The sequence below is a fragment of the Silurus aristotelis genome, assembly GCF_946808225.1.
Source record: "Silurus aristotelis genome assembly, chromosome: 11".
Classification (NCBI taxonomy): domain Eukaryota; kingdom Metazoa; phylum Chordata; class Actinopteri; order Siluriformes; family Siluridae; genus Silurus; species Silurus aristotelis.
The window spans coordinates 10,760,957-10,781,079 of record NC_139584.1 but is presented as its reverse complement, the minus strand read 5'-3'; positions in this window follow the sequence as shown (position 1 = coordinate 10,781,079).

Here is a 20,123-nt window from a genome sequence, read left to right as displayed (position 1 = left end):
AAAGTTGTATATTTCAGAAAAAGCTACTTAATGTAGTATACACAATATTTAGTTAAAAAGCACTACTGGCTTTTTAATCTCCCCACCTGTGTGTGCGTGTGTGTGTGTGTGTGTGTGCGTGTGTGCGTGTGTGTGTGTGTGTGCGTGTGTGCGTGTGTGTGTGTGTGTGTGTGTGCGTGTGTGGGTGTGTGTGTATGGTTGCATAAGCACTCTCCGGTGTCACCAGCAGGCAGCTGGTTTTAGTCTTAAATCCTATCTTGTCGACTGCAGTAGTTTGCATTATTAATCATCTCTGTGGAAACTGGCCTCCTCGTATTTCGAACTTTATCCAACTCCAAACATGTCTGCCTGTGTTTCATGTTACTTTCAGTTGATGCATTACATACAGATTTTAGCGATATCGATATAGATACATATCTTAAAACAGACAGGTGTTCTACCAAAAGCTTTTTGAAGAAACTATTTCTCTGTACAACTTCAGCTATTTTTAACAGAAAAATTTACTGTACTGTATATGCATTTAAAGTGTTAAAAGGATGCATTAGATTTGAGATTTTTGGAGTGTGTTTGTGGAAATTTGTGCTTGTTCAGTTACAAAAGCGTTAGAAAATTCCGGTGCTACTGATGTAGGGTGAGGAGGCTTGAGGGTTCAGCATTCCAATTCATCACAAAATTACTCAAAAGGATTGAGGTCAAAACTCTATAGCAGGCCACTCAAGATCTTCCGAATCAACACATGTAAACCATATCTAGGTAAAGCTTGCTTTGTGCTCAAAGACATTGCCATGATGATACAGTTTTGAGTTTCCTAGCTCGAGTGAAACATCCACATCCAATGATATCCTCTATAATTTTGGGTCTCCAACTATGTGGTAACAGCTTGTGAAAGAACCACATATCCTTGTAATAGTCAGTTGTCCCAATTCTTTTGTCCATATAGCTTATTTACTCTCAGTGTGAACATGCACAAGTGCTACTCCTCAGAATCGACTATTTCATATCTTAGCTTGTCTTAATTTTTTCGGTGTTCAGCTGTTAAAATAATCTTGCAAGTATTCTGATGGTAATTTATTGGTAATTATTATTTCACTTGTGGTGCCATGTGCAGTAGATGTGCATACATGTCCAAAACTCATGTGGCCATTGAACTATGGGAAATAGAATGAATGAGTGTGTACAGGGTGCCCAGAGATGAACTGTTCAGTGTGTATTCCCACCTCATGCCAACAGCTCCTGGGATCCACTGCAATACAATGCTTACATTAATTTTGAGTTATTCTTAATCTCTAGTAAAAGTGATTTAGCGATAGTATTTAGAGATTTAAAGATTTGTACCGGCATATTCTATCTATCTAAACAAACAAACAAACAAATAATAATCACCAACATATTTCTATATTTAAAAAAAAAAAAATCCATATGTATTATTTTATAAAGGAGAATCTGTAAGCAGTCTTTAAAAAAATATTATTTCATTTCTATTAATTTATTTTATTTATTCCTTTCTCACTTTTAAAATCTGTACTTGAATTCTAATAGAAAAAAAAAATGCAAACAAACCCAGCCAGTAGACCAAAGGGATGAGGGATGGGACAGAGAAAGGAGACAAACAGCTGTGGTAGATCTTATCTGCAGGCTGCTGAATCAACACTAACTCAATCAATGCAGTGGCATCCTGAAAACCTTAGTTACTAAGACTCAGGCTGCTTCTGAGTGTGTTAGCTGTGGCGAAATGTGCCCTATCTTTACATTGCTAATGAGACAACAGTGCTTCATTGGAAGCTAATGGCCAGAAGAGTGTGGTTGGTTTACTAGTATGTAAAAGTTAATCATCAGTTCACCTTAAACACAATCTTTGGGTTATATAAAAAAGGTCAAACCCCACTTAATCCCTGCTTAATTGAAATTCAGTTTACACAGATGAGATTAAAGAGTAATTTACATCTTTATTTTTCAAAACACCCAGGATTTCTGGTGTTCTGGTTTGTTCAAGTGCCCTTTAAACAGCATTTTACTTGAATGCATGCTTTTACATTATGTACACTTTTCTGAAAACTTTGGGGTCCTAAGCTCTCAGCAAGAACTTTCCATTTTCCCCTGCACCAAACACATTATTTTACTTATAAAAATAAACACATTTATTTTTTTATTGATGATGGAGAAACTATTTTATAGACAATAATTACATCCTGAACAAAATATTTGCTAACTACAGTTCAGACGTTTATTAGAACTTAGATTCGGCTAATTTATTAATTCCAATGAGTATTAATGTCTAAACATATTATATCACTAATGATCTTGGTTCTGAGAGTAAAATGATTTTTTATATACAAAAAAAAATTAAAGATTAAAGTACAAGCGCGATTATGTATTAATTCCTTTATTGGGTTACATTTTACTGGATATGAGCAGCTGTGTTTACAAAACAGGATTTGATGGATTCATGCATGTTTTCTGTTTCTGACTGAAAGCTAGTCAGGTTGATACACTGATATGCACAGAAAATCATCACACATTATTCAATTACAGATATTTAAAATGATTCTGTTTAAAAAGTTCTATTAGTGAATTGGACATTACTTTATACAGTTCTAAATTGTTCCTATTTAAAGTATTATTTGAAATCTATTTGATTCCTTTTTTTTATTTGAGTCTATTTTAGCTTTTATTCTATTATAATTTCCTGTTAAGGCAGGTGATAACGATCAGTTTATTGAGAAACTGTGCAACATGTTAAAATCATGGACACATCAGATCCTGGTCCAGGTACAAAGAAGCAAAAATATAAAAAAATGGCTGCTTCATTTAAGACACTCTAATTAAAAATGATTTACACATGTATTTGTTAAAAAATGTTTTGTGTATTTGTGACAAATGTATGTATTTGTCACATTTTTTGTTTGTGGAAAGTTTGTTGCATTTTTAAGGCCAATTGTTTCTTTTATTTAGGTTTATTTAACTGTTAACTTTATGCAAAAAACACAAACATTAATTAATTTTACTTCATGATGCAATTCTTGTATAGCCCAAAATGTTTTCTCCAGCAGTAATAATACACATACTGTATTACCAGTATTATATAAATTCATCCAGTCAATGGAATGACTCCTGGACACCATGACCAGCACAAAAAAAAAAAAAAAAAAAAAAAAAAAATCAACCTTGGATTTACTGATACAGTATATGCAATCCAAAAAAGTTTTCCCTGACCCAACCCAGATAAAAAGCTGGGCTATGCCAAGAAAGTCTTTTAACGTGTATGGTTGGAGTAATTGAAGGTTAAATGACTGCTAAAAAGGGAGGCTTTTTAGCAGTTTTGGGATTTGAATTCACCTTCCAGTAACTAGAAGGGCTAATATGCTGAGGATTCAAGGGCTAAGCCATAAGACCAAATGACTATCATTATTAAAATCATTTGTCTGCTTGATGGAGAGTGCTGCTTTCAGGCTCCACAGTTGAGAGCGACCCCATGGGTGAGTGAGATTAGTGGGTCATTAATAAGCAGCAGAGGGTCTCTAATTACACTTCAATTCATCATTCTCCGCTGCCAATTAAATCATTAACGGAATTACTTGATAAAGGTGTGATGTCACTGACCTGTAAAATATTTATTAGGAGTAATATTAATAATTTAGGAACAGTGTTAATAAAGATAATCCTTGGAAAGTCCTTAACTTTTGGAGAGAGAGAAAGAAAGCGAGAGAGAGAGAGAGAGAGAGAGAGAGAGAGAGAGCGAGAGAGAGAGAAAGAGAGAGGAAGAGATGATGATGATGGTTATGAATGAGAAAATAAAAGAGCATACAAGACTTAACAAGGGACTCTTTGAATAAATACAATAATACAACAAGGTGAGATCATTACATTTGAAGTGAGATTTGTTGAATATACATAAATTTGCTTGGATTGAATAAGAAAGATGAATAATTGTACACTTTAAGTGCTGTGTATCTAATGAATCTCCTTAGGAAGGATAATATATATATATATATATATATATATATATATATATATATATATATATATATATATATATATATATATATATATATAAAAATAAATTAAGAGCAACAAAAATGCTAACTTCTGATTATTTTTCTTCTTCTCCTTTTTATAATAATAATAATAATAATAATAATAATAATAATAATAATAATAATAATAAAAATAATAGTAAAAAAATTAATAAAAATAAAATAATAATAATAAAATAAAAACCTAGGATTGAAAGCACTGGTTATTGAACATTTAGCCACATGTCCTATTTATCATACATTCATACCTTATGTGCACACTTGGCTTTAAATCTAAAGGGACAAAGGTGTGTAAACAGTAAAGCTCTTGAGTAAAATGACCCTTAAACTAATTTGCATCATTAATAGCTTTCAAAAGCTCAGATGCTATTACAGTAAAACCCCGTTGTACGAGCAACCTATTGTACGAGCAAACAGAGATACGAGCAAACTTGCTCGTAAAATTTCACCCTGTTTCACGAGCAAATTTCGAAAGCACGAGCAAACCCACGCTGCCGGTTCCCCGTTTTCGGCGGAGGGTCGCATCAGTCTCTTAGTTAATGACGTATCACTTGGTCGCTCTCGTTGTTTAGTGGAGCAAAAACTTAACTTTTTTTTGTTTTATATTTTTTATTTTACTAGAAATCTTGAAAAATGTCTCCCAAGTAAATCAGTGATTGTGCTGTGGAAACGAAAGTAAATAGAAATACCATGGAAACCGAGGAGGTTACGAGCGTGGTGCGCGTCTTAAACTCACAATCAACCCCTACCACATGGGTAAGTGTTATGCGAGAAACAGAAGCGGAAGCCGAAGTCAAAGCAAACAAAGTTTATTTTGCAAAAACGCGTACTCGCAGTAACTGGGAAGTAATCCAGTGGTGTGCAGTGGGAGCGCGGTCCACTAGTCCAGAACTGGATGAGAAGCAATCTGTGTAATATCCAAAGGAGCGCATAGGAGACGCGCGCCGCTGACCACAAGCACAGGAGAATCGTGACATGTACAGCCAAACCATTGATAGTAACGGACAGCGAGTGAGGGTGAATGAGGGGTTTATATATGGTTGGGTGATGAGTGCTAAACGAGAGTCAGGTGTGTGATTAGTAAGCCGGCGAGCAGCCTAGTGCAGGCGGGGCAGAATCAAGGAGCTCCCTGACAGTAAGTGTTAAATTATGTTTACATTACAGTAATTTGCGGTGTATTTGTTTATTAAAATAGGCTACAATTACTTTTTAAGTGCAGAAATAAGCGATCGAATGAGATCTCGGAACGGATTAAATAACTTTTACATTTATTGTTATGGGGAAAATCGATTCGAACATACGAGCAAATGGACCTACGAGCAATTTTCCAGAATGAATTATGCTCGTACAACGGGGTTCCACTGTATCCTAGTTCATGTCTATGAAACCATTTGAGTACATTTAATGGCAACACATTTCTGTGACAGTAAATTACAAATGAACAAATAAACATTTCTTATATAACAAGCTAACTTTATTTTATTTGTTATTTCTTTCATTTATTGGTGGCATGTGCAGTAGTTAGTGCGGTTGCATATCCAAAATACATAGCAGTATAGTTGAACTATCAAAAATAATCAAATTTCATTTTAAATAGAGCGAAAGCATGTGTGCAAGGTGCCCTGTGATAGACTGTCCAGTGTGCATGCTCACCTCGTGGCCAATGCTTCTGGGACAGATTTCGGATCCACTGCAACACTGGCTTTATATTCTTTTTAGATTTTATCAGTTAAATTTAATTTTATAGTTAATTTCTGCTATATCTTGTCTAGGGACAAGTATGTATGTATGTATGTATGTATGTATGTATGTATGTATGTATGTATGTATGTATGTATGTATGTATGTATGTATGTATGTATGTATGTATGTATGTATGTATGTATGTATGTATTTATATTTTAGATTATTTTTTTTTTTTTTTGTTATTTCTCACAGAGCATTGAGATGGGAAACAAAGAATTTTAATATTTGACAGTCTACATATGAATAATGGATCTGGGTTATCTAATGATAAGAGGCCCCCTCTCCTATCTGTACACTGGAATATGAACTAGCATTATTAAAATTATCCTTCATAATCCAGTATCTCTCTCTCTCTCTCTCTCTCTCTCTCTCTCTCTCTCTCTCTCTCTCTCTCTTTTTCTTTGCTGAGATTCTGGGAAATGATAATGTCAGCAGGAAGCAGTGGTAACGGCTCCAGATCGATATCCTGCTAATAACTGCACCATCAGCCCGAACCTCTTACTCATGCACACAACCCCACCCAACCCAACTTATAGGAGTGGGCATGCCTTGTCCCAAATTAAGAATGTTAAGAAAAAATGGATTGCATCATTATAAAACAATAAATATTAATAAATAAACACGACAAAGTTTTTTTTTTTTTTTTTACTAAAAAAAAAATTCAGCATTATGAAAAAATTATAAAAAAATTCAGCACCTGTATATAAACCCACTGCATGCATGGCCTTGATTTGCATTTGGTGATGCTTGCAAAACTTCTAAAAAGGCCACTGTACTCAATAAATAATGAATAAAAGGCAATAAAAATTTATTTATTTATTTATTTATTTATTTATTTATTTATTTATTTATTTTTAGCTTATTTAGACTCACATCTATGCCAAAGAAAATGTGCAATATTTTAGTGTGACTACTTGAAAGGTTAAAATTCAGACCAATTAAAAAAACATGCGAATTTGGTGTAAATTGAGGTGAAACAAATGGCCTGACATTAAACCAGAGGACATCTGACATAAAATAAGGTGCTAAATTAAATCATTTTTTAAACCTGCTTTGATAGTTTAAAAAAGCAAAATGAAAACATATTTGTCTTTAAATATCCTTATCCTTATTTAATCAGCTGAGGCATTTATTTATGAATTTAAACTACACACACACACACACACACACACACACACACACACACACACACACACACACCTGTCTGTCTAACATTTATATGCTAGCATTCCTTTTGCAGAAATTCAATATCTTGTTACAAATTTAAATGTAAATTTTGTTGTCACATACACTATATGGACAAAAGTTTGTGAACTCCTGAACATAAGATTGTTATGTACTTCTTGAACATCCCATTTAACATTTAATCTCTATTTGCTGTTATAATAATCTCCACTCTTCTGGGAAGATGTTTCACTAGATTTTGGAGTGTGGTATTGAAGATTTGTGGAAATTAGGTACTGATGTAGTGTGACAAGGCCTGGGGTGTAGTCAGTCTTATAATTCATCGCAAAGGTGTTTATGGTTAAAGCTCTGTAGCTGGCCACCACATATGGAAAATCAGGTGTGCCAAAACTTTCTCTTTCTTAACTAGAAAAACACTGAAGACTTAGAAAAAGTAGATAAAAACAAAATTACAAATAACAAAATGTACAAATAACAAAAATTAACTATAAAAAAAAACATGGTTGTAAAACAATACAATTTACTATAAAAAAATTAATTTGAAAAAAATTAACTAGGAATAGAATACTGAGTATTAAAAATGTATCAGCATTTCCATCCAGAGAAGCAGATAAAGTGTGACTTAATTGAGGTAACATAAAAAAGTACAGCTGTGCAAATTGTACAATAAAAAAAAATTGCAATTTTATGTGTGTGAGTGTGTGTGTGTGTGTGTGTGTGTGTGTGTGTGTGTGTGTGTGTGTGTGTGTGTGTGTGTGTAAAATACGAGCAGGATAAGGTAGTCAGTATTGTGCTAAAAAGGCCGATTAAAGTTGTAGGTGTTGTGCGTATGAGTCTCCTGGTTGGCCTGAACTGCCCGTGGGAAGAACTCATTCCTCTTTCTCTCTGTATTGGCCTTCAGAGAGCGGTAGCATTTTCTTGACCTCCGTTTTATTTGTCTTCATATCTGGGTGTATTTTTTTCATATTCATTATTTAATTTCAATAATATAAAGCGACCGTGTTTTCACAAAACAGTACTCTTAGTTTCTAACCTACTGTACTATCAGGAGGATGTTTTTTAAAGTCTAAAGCACTTTCAAATGTTTTTTTTTTGGGATAGTATTTTTAGCTGAATGCTGTTGTCCATGCAGATAATAAGATTAGCAGTTTATCAATAAGACTTACATTATTTAGTCTTTTAGATATTCAGCTAAAGGTGAAGATTTGGTTGAAGATTCAAACATTTTTGGAAAAGAACAGAATTTTCATGAAAATCATGTCATGGCGCTTTCACGAGATTGCTTACAACACAAAATTCCTTGGTGTTCACCTGGTCAAGAACCTCCTCTGGCCCCTCCACACCAGCTCCATGGCAAAGAAAACTCAGCAGCTCTTCTACTTGTTAAAAAAGCTGATGAAAACCCAGATCCTTTAACCCCTCCTTACCACGTTCTCCAGAGGGACTATCAAGAGCATCTTGAGCAGCTGCATCACTGCCTGGTTTGGGAATTGCATTATCTTTGTGTGTATAACCCTAAAACAGATAGTGAGGATGACAAACGTCTCATTTGAATCTCTCTTCCCTCTATCATGAACATTTACACAGCATGCTGCATCTGCAAGGCTACCGACATTATGTCACACACTTTTCCTTCACCCTTCTGCTGTCTGGAAAAAGGTACTAAAATATTCAGGCACTGACAGACAGATTGTGGAACAGTTTCTTTCACATGCCATTTGACTACTTAATACAAAGGTATTTGTCATGCACACACGTACACACACACACACACACACACACACACACACACACACACACACACACACACACACACACACACACACACACACACACACATATTATTATTTTGTGTTAATTTATGTTGTTCTATGTTTCATCTTCATCCCCTAGGGAGCGTTGTTTTATTTCACTGTGTACTGTACTGTAAATGGTTGGTACCTTAGGAACTGCTTTAGTCTCAAATGCTTTATTCTTTATAAGAAATCTGGAAGCTGTAGCAAAACAAACTACAGCGACACCCACGGGAATAAGAAGTAATTGTAATTTTATATGTTTTTAATCCAAGCTTGAAATTACACATTCAATGACATCAGAGACAAGACATTTCTTTAAATCGGTTCATGTTAGAAAAAAAGATATAGTAGATATCCCACTTTTACTTATTTATTCTTAAGGTGCTTTTCACAAAACACATAAAAAATAATACTTTAAATATGTAATATTGTTACATATTTAACAATATTACAGTTTAAAGTTATGCAGTAATCCTTTGCATAAACATTTTTACCATCTTAAAGAAAAGAAGAAGGTGCAGTTAAAGTCTGTATAAATCTCATGTGGCATAATTTACAATACTGCCTTTTTTTCTATTGAGAAAAATCCTCTTTTGTTGTTTAACAATACATACAGTGTGGGAAATAGTATCCCTTTCCTCAGTTGTCTTTATAACAATTGTGTGGTTATTACCAATTTTTTATAAACAAAGAACCCAACACTACAGATTTTAATATGCAGTCATTTTTTTTTCCCAAAATGTAAGCAATCATTCAATATTTAGTTGAAAAAAAAAAATCAGCACAAAATCATTAGCAGTCAGGTGTTTCTAATGAAATGCACAAAATGAAGAGTCTTTACATAATGAAGAAATGTCCAGTGACCTTCAGAGATCATAAAGTAATTATACAGTAGTAAGAAATGACAAGGGACAAATGGTATTAAGACCGCAAACAACCTTTTACAGTAAGAGACATTTTCAGTGTCATTGATTCAGAGTTTTACAATTTTTTTTGCAGTTTAAAACCTTAAAACTGCTCCCTCTATTACTGATATTGTACAATGAAAAATACATTTTCTCCATGGTGATAACTGAATTTTTATATCTATTAGACAAATCTCAGTTGTAGACAAACTCTTCCCACATGTTTATTTGACTGTAGTTACATCTGAGGTCTGTGGACAGTTTTGGTATTAAATCTTCACTTCGTACTCATGACTCAACGCTGAATACTCAACTCTCAATGGCTGAAGAGTTTACCTGATAAAATTTGATTGATACAAATGAGAGATACTATAGTGCTTTTCATGCTTTGAATTGATAAGACCAAATCAATAATGAGAATTAGCCAGAGAAAGAGAGAAAATCGAATAATGGTATAAAGAAGGAGAGAGAGAGAGAGAGAGAGAGAAAGAGAGAGAGAGAGATGGGAAACACTAAGATGCTGAGAATGTGAGAGTGGTTTTATGTGCTATTGGTAGTTGCGTAAGAGGCGAAGGTGTAGGCAGACTCCTTCATGTGTGCTCTAATCAGGTTTAAAAGATTGACCCGAGACAGAACTCTGAAGTTCAGGAAGGCCAGGGTGGGGCACCTGTTATTTTCAGTGAGTGATGCCTGCAAGGCTACAGATCAACAAAGAGGAAAATACAGCTGTTCACTAAACAAAAAGGTGCAATTGGTAAAATAAACCCCCAAACAATACTTTTTTTACACAGGGCCGCAGACGGTACATTTGCAAAATAACAGGAGCAGCCTTGGAAATAAACAAGACAGTATAAGTGTGCCAAGTTGAGCAGACTGTCTATGTAAATTGCATGCGATCAATTGAAAGCATGAGAGTTTCTCCTCTGAGCGAGATTTAAAGTCTCAACAGGACTTCAGGATAAGCAGCGCCACTGAGTCACAGTGGAAACATTCCATCTCCATCCTCTGCTGCTCACAGGCCCCCGCAGCCTGCCGGGGCAATACCGCTTATTAAATTATCATAAAAGCCTGGCGCTCAATAAAAAGAGCTCGCTAGCCCTAATGGCCTGCAATTTTTATTTCTCAAATGAAGTTATGGCCAATAGGAAACCTACGACCCCTACATGCCCTCACTCACGCTTCCTTTCTCTCGCCTCCCTCTTCATTAGGAGGATCTGCAGAACAGGCAGGCCAGGGATCCACAAATATTATAAAGAAAGAGTGCAGTTTTAATTAATAACCACAATGCAGCCAGATGAAAGAGCGAGTGTGAGAGGGAGAGAGAGAGAGAGAGAGAGAGAGAGAGAGGAAGGGAGGGGTGCTAAGATGAACTAAGGACAAAAGTATTGGGACACCTAACTTTTCCAGCCATATGTGATTCTTCCCCAAACTGTTATCACAAAGTTGGAGACACACAATTGTACAGGATGTCATTGCATGCACTAGTATTCAATTCTCCCTTTACTTAAACCTGCTCCATTATGACAATGCCCCTTTGCACAAAGCCAGCTCTATGAATATATGGATTACATGGGATGGAGTAGAAGATCTAGAGTGGCCTGCTGTAGAGTTCTGACCTCATCCCAAATTAACACCTCTGGGATGACTGGGAATGGTGACTGCACACCAGGCCTCCTCACCCTTTATCAGCACCTGACGTTACCAACACCCTTGTTGCTAAATAAGCACAAATCTCCACAAGCACACTCCAAAATCTAGTGGAACACTCCCAGAAGAGTGGAGGTTATTATAAGAGCAAATAGGGACTAAATGTGGAATAGGAAAAAGCAGATACTAATCTTATGCTCAGGTGTCCACAATCTTTTGTCCATATAATGTTAATTTATATCACAGCTTTGCAATGTGTATGATTCTTTGTGTGTGTGTGTGTGTGTGTGTGTGTGTGTGTGTGTGTGTGTGTGTGTGCATCTGCCAGCTTTCTGCAGACTGACATTGAAGCCTGGATCGATATCCAATCACCTGCATCTCTCAGCAACAGTACACGCAATCGTACACATTCCAGATAAAAATCACACACACACACACACACACACACACACACACACACACACACACACACACACACACACACACACACACACACACACACACACACACACACACACACAAACACATAAACACACATACACCTACAGTTCTATTTTAAATTGCACGTCTTTCTTTACCACAAAAATATCTACAAGCATAAAATGCCTCAGAATGCTTCATTTTCATTTATTAATTTCTCTCTTTCTTTTTTTTTGTTATGTGTTAGTATATCTGCAGTAGTGACACCTTGCATTTCTAAGTGTATTCAAGTGGAAAGTTAGACAAAAACACATAGTCTTTTGCCAAATTTCTTCACTGTAGTTCATCCATTACAAAAAGAAAAAAAATCAATGATAAAACAAGGTATTATGTGATGCTCTGAGGTCAAAAAGCTTGTGGCTTATTTATCACACTGCTGCTATAATCTGCTCAACCTGAATTCAATCTTTTATAGGCAGTTACAGTAAATATCCCATTTCCTTTGACTAATGTGACTAATTTTTTTAAATATTCAGCTTTGGCAGGAAGATATCTTTGAGGATATAATTTAATTCAAAGTCAGATGTGCACTGTCACACCTCCTCCTAATGGTTTGTTCACTTTTGAATCTGAAAGGTCTGCAGACCAATTGCAAGAAGAGAAACGATACACCAAATTGAACTACACTTCACATTTCCACTCCCTGTAGTCTGTACTCTTTTTGTGCATTTATGCAATTATTAAGTGCAATAAAATTTATACAATCATGCAGATGCAGGTCTATCTTCAGTTAATGTTCACATCAAACATCAGAATGGGGCATCACAGCCCACTGTGGAATAATAGGTACCAGTTGCGTTACTTGAGTATTCTAGAAGCTACCTCAAAATTAGCAAACATGCTTTGATTATAAATGAGGCCAAAAAAGAGAATGACTGACTTTTTTTTTCTTCTTTTTTGGCGTCTCCCATTAGGGGTTGCCACAGCGAATCATTTGTCTCCATACCCCCCTGTCCTCTACATCTGCCTCTTTCAAACCAACTATCTGCATGTCTTCTCTCACCACATCCATAAACCTTCTCCTTGGCCTTCCTGTTTTCTTCCTTCCTAGTGGTTCTATCCTCAGCAGTCTCCTACCGATATACCCCATGTCCCTCCTGTGCACATGTCCAAACCATCTCAATCTCGCCTCCCTCACCTTGTTTTCAAAATGTCCTAAGTGCGTGGTACATCTAATAAATTCATTTCTAATCCTGTCCATCCTCGTCACTCCCAACGAAAACCTAAACATCTTCAGCTCTGCTTCCTCCAGCTCCGCCTCCTGTCTTTTACATGATGCTACTCTCTCTAAACCATACATCACATGTCTCACCACAGTCCTATAAACTTTCCCTTTCACTCTTGCAGATACTCTTCTATCACAAATCACTCCTGACACTCTTCTCCACCCACTCGACCCTGCCACTCTTTTGTTCACTTTTCTAACACACTCTCCATTACTTTGCACTGGTGACCCTAGGTACTTATACTTATCCACCTTCACCACCCCTTCTGCCCTTCCTCTCATTTACACACATGTACTCTGTCTTACTCATACAGACTTTCAGGTCCCCCTCTTTCTCCAGTGCGTACCTCCACCTCTCCAGGTTCTTCTCAACTTTCTCCCTACTCCTGCCAAAAATAACAATATCATCCGCAAACATTATAGTACATGGAGACTCCTGTCTGACCTTGTCTGTCAACCCGTCCATCACCACTAAAAATAGGAAAGGGCTCAGAGGCAATCCTTGATGCAGTCCCTTTCCCCACCTTAAACAAGTCTGTTGTTCCTACTGCACACTTCACTGTTGTCACACTGTCCTCATACATGTCCTGCATCACTCTCACATGCTTCTCTGACACACCAGACTTCCTCATACAATACCACAACTCCTCTCTCGGCACCTTGTCGTATGTCCACAAACACAATGCAACTACTATGGTAACTCAAACAACCACTTTTTACAGTAAGGATGAGCAGAAAAGCATGTCAGAATAGACAATGTGCCAAAACCTAAAGCAAAGGTTCTACAGCAGCAAGTCATATTGGATTCCATTACTGCCAGCCAAGACCAACCTCAAACCTGATAATACATTATTGTAAGCTGACCAAATCTTAAGGGATGAAGAATTAAAAAAGAGTGCTGCATGATGTTCTGGTGTTGTTGACATAAACTGTTTGATGATTGTAGAAAATTTTGAGTTTGTCTTCATGCAATTTAACGCCAAAGGTAACACCAAATCCTGCTAAAGTCAGTCTGTGGTTTATTAAGTGCAAAGGAAGTACATAATGATCTCAAAGGGTTAAGAACCTTTTGGGCAGTAAGTCAGTGGGAAGACTGGACAGACCAGGTAAGAAATGCTGCATAATAGAGGATGAGAGAAACTTAATTTTGACTTATTAAATGCGTAATAGACAGAGGCAGCACCAGTAATCATGCTTTGGCTGATTGATCTGCACAACTGTGTGATCGATGGTCTGTGTTCAGCCTTTCAATCTCAAATGTATCGTAATCGCTCGCAGTAATTAAAAGCCATTGATAGAGGTAAGGAGGGGTCTCACCATGGTGCAGAGACACACACCAAAACTGTGCCATGCAGTCACTTCCTGTCTGTCTAGTTAGTTCTTGAAAGTGGAGCTAGTTAAACACATTTAGCTGTTTGTATGCATCATGTTGTGATTTGTCAGACGGTGTTCATTAATTCTATAACAACAAATCTGAATCTGTTGCTTAACGTAATTCAAAACACAGGTTTATAATAGCTTTCTAGAACAGCACTACTCAGTTTATTCGTTTGACAGCTTATAACAAAGCAGACCTGATTTCATGCAGAACAAAAGAGTGTGAAACAGTTGGTGTGAATGCTATTCCCACACCAAGCCTCATCATGACCTTTGTAACTTTATATACAAATCGAGTTGGGTGAAAAATTTGCAAGCATGAGATCGTGTTGATTACAACCAACCTTTTGTTTTGTAGCCAAACACATTTTCTTGTTACTTTCCAGCTGCTCTGCTAAGCATGAATGCACACACAGACACCCTTTTTGACTCTATTGCATAATGCAATAGAGCGGGTGCTCCTGTGACCAATAATGTCATTTTGGGAGCATATCTCATGAATTTTAAGAGGTTAATCGTCTTTTTCACTCACGGGTGAAACATTTTTTTTTTTTTTTGCCAAATTGATTTTCTAACCTACATTGCGAGTATAAAGGGTGTGTCATGTTAATGGTGTGACACTTTCACAGTATTTACAAAAATGTCTTTGTGCTCAGTGACTATCCTCCACTCTCTCTCTCTCTCTCTCTCTCTCTCTCTCTCTCTCTCTCTCTCTCTCTCTCTCTCTCTCTCTCTCTCTCTCACTGCACACACTGCACCTATTTACAGCTGCTTCTCATGCTGGGTGCTCTTAATTAATCCAAGATTGGAAAAATTAATTTAGCTGCAGGGTAGCTAATCAATATCTATGTCCTAAGTCTATTAAATATCTGTCTGTCTCTGTCTCTCACACACACCCTGGATTTACAAGTTGATTTTCTCACCAATTAATCATAAAACCCCTTTTACATCCTTTAACAGAGGTCAATTGAATCAATGGACTCATTATGAGAAGAACGCTTACACAATCACATGCACAAAGATGCAAGGAAGGACAGACACCTATGCACAGGGTAAAGAGCACTTAGGCCTGTCTATTCGTGTTTGTCTGCTGTAAATTTGGCTAAACTGCTCGTCGGTAAAATGCAATAAATGAATTACAAGCATGAATGAGCGCATGAACTTATTGAGAGTATAGAGGGCTGTTACAGTTCACAGTTCAACGACATGCCAGTAGGAGCTAAACTCTTTTAGCCATCCTTTCCTACCCTACACACACACACACACACACACACACACACACACACACACACACACACACACACACACACACACCAAAACACACATTATCTAAAAAGATTGTTGCTTGAGAATTTAAATGATAGCAAGTGTCTCTGCTGAAACCTTGTACCAAAACCACCTATGTGCTGCATTTTCCATTCCTGTCATATTGGTTCCTCTATTAACAAACACACACACACACACGCACACACACACATGCGCACACACACACATGCGCACACATGCGCACACACACACACATGCGCACACACACACACACACACACACACACACACACACACACACACACACATGCGCACACACACACACACACACACACACACACACACACGCACACACACACACACACACACACACACACACACACACACACACACACACACACACACACACACACACACACACTTAGCAGCAATATTATAGAAGCAACATAATCTGTTTGTCTTCTTCGCACAAGCTAACAGCAGGATATATTTTCATACATACCACCTCCCATTGGCCTTACAGATATTCATGGTAACATATTACTTTTCGTAAAAATATAACATACACATTTTTTTTAAATTGAGGTTGGTGTCTGTAATATGGTAAGGCCGCTGTTATACAGTCCTTTTTTTCCTCGAAGTTTGACCTCCAGCACATTGGGTTTGAAGTGAAATAATGCAGTTCAAATGCTGCACTAGGTGCCTTATGGCAGTGGTCCCCAGTTTTACACAAGACAATTCTTCATTGAACCACTATTATTATTATTATTATTATTATTATTATTATTATTATTATTATTATTATTATTATTATTATTATTATTATATTAATTAATGTTTAATTTAATTATTCCATATGTAGTAAAAATTTTACTCAAACTCAGTATAATGCATTTATTAATGCTTAATGCATCTTTCAAAATGATAATTTTTTTTAAAAACTGTTTATTCTTTTTGTGCAATCCAATACCAAATGATCCATTTCCCAGTGCTGGTCTATAGCCCACAGACCATGCTTTATATGGTCTTTTAAAATGCCAAAGAAAGACAGTGTGAAAAACTAATTGTAGAATAAAACCTTTTTCTAGACACAGCTATGTTGTGATAAAAAATAAATGTGAAAAAAATCAGCAGTGAAATCACCAATTTTAGACATGTTGCCAAATATGATGTGACATATGCTACTCAATCAAAAGAAAAAAAATATATAAATACAAAACACAAAGGTCCAAGTGAAGCAGGAACTTCTGAACCTACACTAGCAACTTCATAGGGTTTTCTGTTCATTGTTTCTCAGTGGGAACCCACAGCAAAGTGTTTTCCTTTCAGAAAAGATTTTGAAGAAAATTATTCCAGGAAGCTAGACCATCCTGAAACATTACCACTCTGTAAGTGTACTGTACATATATGACTGTAGCTAAATATAATATCATTACAGTATATTGTGCTCTATATTTAAATCTTTTGCTTGCTGCTAGGAGAAAAGTATTATATAAGAAACAACCCATGTTTGATGCAACATTTGGACCACCTAATGAGTTCATATTAAACCACATACTTCATATTAAAAAGGAATATTCTTTTCAAAAGGACTAGCATTCATCAAATTAATCTGATAATAATCTAAATAAAGTGAATCTAGGACTTCTAAAGATTAGGGTTATTTTGATTGTTAATGATTTAAGTGCTAGTTTTTAAATTCTCAGGATTTATATGATGTACAATAGCACTGAAAAAACTTCTGCTCAGTGAGTCCTTTCTTGTTAGCATGTGGGTTCAGATGTCTGACTGTTGACTGTGACAATTCATCATTGTGTGACTCCGATACACTGAAACTTTCATGATGCTTTGTTGCAAGGCATGTAAGATATTTCCAAAACAAAAAATCTATCTGATATATGCATATCTTTATATAGGTTTATGACAACTGCCAGGGAAGACTTATGAAGGTTCATTGTAGCCTTATAAAAACTGCATTTTACTTTCTGAGGTGATTAAGTTACATTTTGTGCTACAAATAACAATATGGGCAGTTCTTCTGAAACTTGATACCTTCAGGATGATTTTTGTTTGACATTGATAGATGACATTATTTAAATACTTGCACATACAGAAAGTATTTTATCTTTAACTGTTTTACAGTTTTCCTTTTCCTTGTTTGTTTCTTTCCCCCACATTCATACTCTGCATTTATGCCCCCAAAAGCCTTTTGTGAATGTGAAGAAACAATTTGAATGTGAGTGAACAAAAACAATTTTCTTTCAGTCGACTTTCTATTTGCACTTTTTGTGGCAGTGGAAAAGTAATAACCAGTTCATATTGACACGGAAAAAGATAGTAAACATATGGTAGAGAAATTTTAAATATTTTTTGTAAATCATAAAATCATAAAGCATTAAAAAACCAAAAAAAAAAAACCCACTAGAATACCCCAGACACCCAAAGATTTGCAATCTCTTAAAATGAGGCATCCAGGAATGTCCATATCAATAAAGCTGGCCTGCATGCGTTTTCCTGTATGTTTTTCATCAGTAGCTTTCTCAATCTGCCTCTTAAAAAAAAAAAAGTTCAGATGTAGAGTGATGTGTAGACCTTTTAAACCTCTGAGATGGCTCTCTATGGAACAAATGCTCTAACAGTAGAAATCTATAAATCAGTTTCCCCTGTGTGATTCAGCGAGCTGAAATGTGATTTAGAGATGTCTGAACGTCAGAGACACCCGATAACATCTTCAGCAATGGCATTTAAACTATACTCAGACAACACGACTCTGTGGAAGAGATCCACATCTTACCCTTCCATAACACACACACACACACACACACACACACACACACACACACACACACACACACACACACACACACACACACACACACACACACACACACACACAGTGTCAGAATTATGCGAGCTACAGATGATGCAGTTTTGTCCTAGTGGTAGACAGTGAATGAAATCCAACACTGATGACATACATCCATGTGCTATTTCTTAATTTTCACACACACACACACACACACACACACACACACACACACACACACACACACACACACACACACACACACACACACACACACACACACACACACACAGATGCACTCGCTCTGGCCCATGTTGCCTACAATAACGTGAAATCAATCACTGCAGCAGCTGTTAAGTGCACCTCTGCACTGCTGACATACATTTACCATTTACTGAGTTTACACACACACACACACACACACACACACACACACACACACACACACAAACACACACACACACACACACACACACACACACACACACACACACACACTGATCCAGTGCACCACATTTTATACAGAGCTACTGTAAGGCCTGAAGCTGTTTCTGGAACCCATTTTAGCACTCAGCGATCTTGGTAGACATTTTTTGATCTGATATCGCTGATGTCAGATGTTTCTTGAAAACATGTTTCAGTTGACAGAGTTTACAGAGATACATAAAAAATTATTAAAAACAGAAATAAAGAAAATAAAAATAAACTCTGAATGAAAACTAGAAAATATGCAATTAATAAATGCTTATTTTCCAGTGAACCCATTTGCAATAATATGAAACAATTATACAGCCTGTTAAGTGCCTGAGAAACTGAGGATGTTTTCTGTGTCCTCTCTACCCTCAGATGGTAAGTATACAGTAGTATTTTGGAGCAAGGGCATGAGAGAGTCCACAGTAAACAGGACACAATTTCTTAATTTTAACATATAATCCGCCTTTTTTTCTTTTTGGTTGGGTATCTGCTGAGGGATGTATCGTAGGGCCATTAGTGACTATATCTTTATTAGTTCCAGGAACTTGTTGAATTAAGTCAATAGTTTCAGTGGTTGTGCAAATACCTGGAGTATTTGGCCTATAATGCACTCATATTTTATTACATTTGAAAACCTAATACTAAACATATAGCTTGTATTGGCCTTGTCATTTCATAAATATTCAGGCCTGGGAATAACTGTAACTGCACAATTCTGTAAGTATACATAAGGAAACAAAAGAAAGGTCTTTAAATGTTTTAATTTATTTGTATTTTTTAACACTTGTAATGATCCTCTGAAGTATTTCGGAGAACTCCTGGTATATCCCTTAATGACTTAATTGCATTTCTAATGTTTTTTAAATTCAGTTCTTAAATGTTATACTTGAAGACTTCCATTCAACTGATTTTATCTATGCAAAACAAACAGTGCAAGGAATTTGTTTCTAGCTGCTGGTCTTCTGTTTCTTCTCTACATTTACGTTGGTACTTTATCAGATCTAGGACACAGCTGAGTTCCATAAAGCATCACAAAATGCTTTATGGAAATTGATTAAGTTGCCTGGACATGAAGAACAGCTGGAATGAGTCAATGATATTTTGCACCATGTAAATAAACATAAAAAAGGACTCAACTTTTAGGTATTGACTGTCTCCTGCTAAATATAGGCCACATATTCAT